The sequence below is a fragment of the Pyrus communis genome, chromosome 12, assembly GCF_041283825.1.
Source record: "Pyrus communis isolate YQ-2024b chromosome 12, ASM4128382v1, whole genome shotgun sequence".
Taxonomy (NCBI): domain Eukaryota; kingdom Viridiplantae; phylum Streptophyta; class Magnoliopsida; order Rosales; family Rosaceae; genus Pyrus; species Pyrus communis.
In genome coordinates, this window is record NC_142576.1 from 13,463,444 (window position 1) to 13,470,156 (window position 6,713).

Genomic DNA, 6,713 nt, shown 5'->3' on the forward strand with positions numbered 1-6,713 from the left:
ACTAGATTCTAATGACTCAAAATTGACCAGACTAACTCAAAATAGGAACTAAAGGGTGATTTAGATGAATTCTAGATTTAACTTGACTCAAAACACTAATGGGGGACATGTTTGAACGAAATTTAAAACTAAAACTAAGTAACTTGCATAAAACAAACTAATTGATACTAAATTGGGGTGAATGAAGGGGGTGAAAGGCTAGCTAGAGGGTTCTACTCCACACATGACACATATGCAACATAAATAAATTTCCAGTTATTATTCCTATAAATGATGAATTGCAATGCCCCAAGTTAACCGTGAACTGCACAAATTAACCATCAGATTTTCCTAAATTCATTGAATTGGACTCAGCGATGCAATCAAATTATTCTTATCAAGTTCCCTATATGAACTGCATGATAGAGATACATATCAAAGATCATTACGTTCTATGAAAATCATAAGCATTGACATGACATTCGTAACTATGAAAATCATGATACTCCTGCTAGGAATTTACTTAACACAATCATGACTAGTGATTTCCACTACTTATAAATATAAGTTCATAACTATTAGGTGAAATTCCCTTATATTTTAGTATCAAATTCATGCATGCAAACTAAGTAGGCCTCCTTAATCAACATACAAGAATAAGTTATCAATCAACAGATAAGTACATTGCATTCACGATTTATGAAACAATAACTGGATGTAATCAATTCATATCATACATATGTTCATGGCTTTGAATTCACCTCTAACTAAAACGAAATTAGTTCCACATGTCTATCATAACTAAATAAAAACAATCTAATTTAAATATTGAGACTAAAACTAAGGATAGAATACACCTAGAAACGCTCCAGCAATCCAAAAGCCTTGGATGGCAGGCATGGCTCCAAGCTCTCATTCCTTGCAAGTTGCGGCACTATATGTTTTTTCTCTAAAACTCCTCCATTTATGCGACAGATGTGTGGTGTATTTATAGGGCCAGGGGGCACGACAAAGGTTGTCAAAGAGAAGGATTACACAAAACAAACCAAGAAGGAAAAGGACTAAGGTGCTGTGGCAGATTCCTAGGGGAAAAGGGTTAGCTTGTGCAGCACAAATCTAAGGCAAAGGATAGGGCTTCTAGAACCAGATATTTAGGTGATTTAATGTGAAATTGATTCCTCCTTACAGCTGGAATTAAGGTAAGATAAGATTATGATAGGATAAGATAAGATAAGGTTGGTTTGGATAAGGTTTTGATAAGGTTTTGGATAATGTTCCTTCCTTTTAGCTGATTCTTTATCTTCTATGTCTTGAATTAGTTTCTCCATCTCTTCAGCACATTCCTAGCCTCATTTGAACTTCAAAAACGTCCATCCACCTTGCTCCATATACATGTTATCCAATATAAGCCCAAAACTGCTCTAAAATGCTCCAAATTGCCATTTCTTGTCACCTTTGCCAATTGGACCTACAAACACACAAAAATAGCTTAAATCACTATAATAAATAGAAACTAACTCACTAAATGTAAAGACACAAGCTAACAAAGTCGCATAAATATGCTCCTATCACTAGACCAAGGACCAGTTCATCATCTTCTTTTGGACGGAATGGATATTTCTTAATGTCCAGAGAACGAATGACCATTGGTGTGCTGAGTGGATAAGCCTTGTCCATGCCAAATTACTTCAGGATTTTTTCAATGCAAGCTGATTGGTGGACCAAAATTCCACTAGCATAATGCTCGATCTGTAGGTCGAGACAAAATTTTGTTTTTCCAAGGTCTTTCATTTCAAATGCTTTTCAAATATTCAGTAGTTTTATTGAGCTCTTTAGGGGTTCCAACTAGGTTCATATCATCAACATACACTACCACTATAGCAAATCCAGAGTTGGATTTCTGAATGAACACACAAGGGCAAATGACATTGTTGATATACCCTTCTTTGATCAAATACTCACTGAGACGATTATACCACATTTGTCCAAATTGTTTCAGCCCATAAAATGATCGCCTTAATTTGATTGAGAGCATACCTCGTGGTTTATTAGTTGTTTCATGCAACTTAAGTCCTTCTGGGACTTTCATATATATGTCAGTATCTAATTCTCCATATAGATACGCGGTGATGACATTCATAAGTCGCATGTCAAGTTTTTCTGAAACCACTAAACTTATTAAGTAACGGAACATAATTGCGTCCATTACAGGAGAGTATGTCTCCTCATGATCAATTCCAGGTCTTTGCGAAAAACCTTGTGCAACGAGTCATGCTTTATATCTTACAATCTCATTTTTTTCATTGCGTTTTCTTATGAATACCCATTTGTCACCCATGGGGTTTACACCAGGCAGAGTTTTGACTACTGGTCTAAAATCATTTCACCTTTCTAAGGAATTTAATTATGCCTGGATTGTATCTTTCCACTTAGGCCAATCTTGTCTCTATTTGCATTCATCAACAGAATGGGGCTCAAGATTATCACTTAATATGATTTCATTGGCTACTACGAATGCGAACATGTCGTCGATGATTATTTCATTCTGATCCCACAATTCATTAGTACAAGCATAATTTATGGAGATTTCTTTGCTTTCATGTACCTCTATTTCTTCGGGTACATATGTCTCATCAAGGACATTTTCTTTTTCTGAAAGTACAAAATCATGAATTGTGGATTTGTCATTCATTTTCTCTTCTTGAATGATTTCATTTGGATTCAGTTGTGCCTTTGTCTTTCAAAGGGCTGAATCTTTTGAATCTGAAGATCTACCACGCTTTAGGCGTGCACTAGATGAATCATTCGCTGCCACTTTATTTTGTCCAACAGGGACATCAATTCTTACAGGTGCATTTGCAGTTAGTATATGTGATTTTGTCACTTTCATAGCATATTAAATGCATTTGGCATTTGATTGGCAATACTTTGAAGATGAACGATCATTTTTACTTCATTTTCACATTGAATGCTTCGAGGATCAAAATGAGATAAGGTGGGAACAACTCATGTCAGTTCTTGCCGTTCTTCTGGAACGGTCTTTTCTCCCTCTAATGATGAGAAGACTGTCTCTTCAAAGTGACAATCAACAAAACGAGCTGTAAACATATCACCTGTCAAGGGTTCCACATATCTAATGATAGATGGTGAATCAAAACTCACATAAATTCCCAGTCGTCGCTAAGGTCCCATTTTAGTGCATTGTGGTGGTGCAATAAGTACATAAACAGCACAACCAAAAACTTGTAAATGTGAAATGGTTGGCTAATTTCCAAACACAAGTTGTACTGAGGGGTATTGGTGGTTGGCTATAGGTCTTAATCAAACTAATGATGCAACATGTAAGATGACATGTCCCCATGTAGAGACTAACAATTTTGTTTTCATGAGCAGAGTGCGGGCTATTAACTGAAGCCGCTTGATCAATGCTTCTGCTAAACCATTTTGAGTATGGACATGAGGAACAGGGTGTTTAACATCAATGCCCAATGTCATGCAGTAATCATTAAACGTTTGAGATATAAATTCAACAGCGTTAAAAATTCAGATTGACTTAATGGGGTAATCTGGGAACTGTGCTCGCAACTTAATTATCTGAGTAAGAAGTCTCGCAAAAGCTACATTCTGAGTAGATAAGAGTCAAACATGTGACCATTATGTAGATGCATCAACCAAAACAATAAAATATTGGAATGGTCCACATGATAGTTGAATAGGACCACAAACATCCCCTTGAATTCTTTGCAGAAATGATGGGGATTTAGCATCAATCTTTAGTTGTGATGGTCTAATTACCAACTTCCCTTGAGAACAAGCCTTGCAAGGGTTATCATTTGAGATAGCAATGTGTCCACTTAATAATGGATGTCCATTAGAGTTAATAATGATTCTAAGCATTATGGTAGATCCTGGGTGATCCAGACGGTCATGCCAAAACATGTAAACTTTTGAATCAATGAACTTATGGTTCATGATAGTATGTGATTCAACTGTCTTTATGTATGTATAATACAATCCACTCGTCAAACAATGCAACTTTTCCAATATACGCTTCTGGGTATCATTGGAGATAATGCATAGATACTCCACATTTTCTGCACTATTCGTTTCAATGTGGTATCCATTTAAACGTATGTCTCTGAAACTCAACAAATTTCGAGTAGATTGAGTAGCGTACAATGCATTTTGTATGGACAATATTGTTCCATTTGGTAACATAATCTGGGCTTTCCCTGAGCCTTCAATTACATCTGAAGGGCCTGATATTGTTGTTACCCTTACTTTTATAAGCATCAATCTTGAGAAATACTTTCGATCTCGAAGTATTGTATGTGTGGTTGTACAGTCTGCATGACAAATATCTCCGCCATTTCTCATGTTTTGAGAATGACTATAGTTTTTATCCATTCTCTTTGAGTAAGGGAATCATAGTTAAAAGCAAGTTATAACAGGAAATTTAAACACAACTTTTATTGAATTTGAAATGCTAGTTTTGAACTACAAGTTTAGTACATCAAACATAAACGATTTAGTTAGACTGGTCTACTTTATTCCCCTTTTCCACAATAAAATCTGAGATATTTAGGTGGGTTGTGTTCAACTGCCCTGATAAGTCACACACTGGATCAGGTATATCCATTGGTTTAGCCTGGTTGAGAAAATTGGTCTCAACACCTTTTTCCTTGATAGAGGCTTGATATAGATCCACCAGATGTTTTGGGGTACGACAAGTCCGCTCTCAATGCCCATTGCCACCATACCTATGGCAGGCTCTTTCAGAGTTTCTGGGAGCATTGTTCATATGAGCTTTGCCTTTATGGAGATTCACATTTTTAAAGCTCAGGCTTGAATTATACCGTGGAACCTGGTTGTGAAACTGGACACCATGATTCTCGCCTTTCCCGTTCCACTGTCCTTACCTGTGGCTACGTCCTCGTTTATGATTATTGCCACCAGAGGATGTGGCGTTCACTTCAAGGGAAGCAGCATTCATTTCTGGGAATGGTGCAGATCCAATAGGTCAGGACTGATATATTTTATCAGGAGCTCATTGTTTTGTTTAGCTACCAGGAGCACAGATATCAGCTAGTTGTATTCAGTGAAACCTCATTCTCTATACTGCTGCTGCAGAAGCACGTTTGAGGCATGAAAGGTGTTGAAAGTCTTTTCTAGCGTATCTTCCTCAATGATGGTTTCTTCACAGAGTTTTATCTGGGAGCTAATTCTGAACATCGCATAATTGTACTCAGCTACTGACTTGAAATCCTGGATCCTTAGGTGAGTCCACTCATAACGAGCTCTTGGAAGAATCATCATTTTTTGGTGATTGTATCTGTTTCTCAATGTCTTCTAGAGAGCTAACAAATCTTTAACTGTTAGGTACTTGTTTTTTAGTGCTTCATCAAGGTGGCGATAGATAAAGATCATGGTCTTCGCCCGATCTCGAGAAGATGCACTGTTCTCCTTGTTGATTGTTTCTCCAAGATTCCCTGCCTCCAAATGGATCTTGGTATCCACTACCCTGGTAAGATAGTTATTCCCAGTAATGTCCAGGGCAACAAAATCAAGTTTTGCCAATTTTACCATTTTTTTGAAAGAAAAATGAGATGTGTAAGAACTTGAAATAATATGTATTCTGGAGGTATGTAGTGTTAAAACTTTTGGTTTTTACAAATTTTTCATTTTGATCTTCAGGCCAAAATGATAAACACTCGAAACTTTAGGCTCGAGATTTACATAATGAATGAGGAGGGGGATTGTATATTACCATTCTCATAACATAGGATGGGCAATTATTCCGCATCACTCAAGTAATAGGAAAATTTAAATACGCAGAGCAGAGTGGCCGATTATACCGCACCATCTAAAATTGCAATGAAATTAAACAGCGGGCAAATTTAAATACGTAGGGTAGGGTGGGCGATTATACCGCTCCACCTAAAATTTGCAGTAAATTAGATCTGCAGTCCAAGATAGGTAATGATACTGCACCATCTTGGATTGCAGTAAGATTAAATTTGCAGTTCAAGATAGGCGATTGTACCGCACCATTTTGGATTGCAGTAAAATTAACATAAATAAAATATGGGTTAGTAATCAAGATCTACACCTAACAAGAAATCAAAGATATATGTAATTGTTAGGTTGAGAACTAAAAGCAAGCATGATGCAAATAGTTCTTCACAATGGTATATCCAGCAGTTGAGGCAGAGGAAGAAGATGAACAGTAAAATCTTTAGATTTTAGAGAGTCGTGTTGATAACGTGTTATAAATAGGTAAAAGTTAAAGAGATAACCTTTACTAATAACAAGAGCGAAATAGTGGTAAAATATCACACTGTACTATAAATCAAGGGATGATAAATAAAAGAGGGCGGGATAGATAATGTTATTGATCTTTCTTGCTCTATCTGTTCTTTTTTTATTTTTTAATTTTTTTACAGTAGTCGGAGTGCTCTATTTATAGAGCAACTCCATACAAACATATTCTTACATTTTGAAATTTACAGCATGTAACTTTGAAAATACGATCACCTTTATTTCCAAAGTCTACATTACTTTGTGTGGGTATTGAAAAAACTATGTGGGTATTCATTAAGCTGCCAACGGTTTCAACATTGCCAATCAACATCTACTAATTAATAAAACCCTCTTTGTCAACCAAAAGAGTATGAAAAGACAAATTAGTTTTCTATAACACAAAAAAAAATGATGGGCAATAATGTAATTTCACA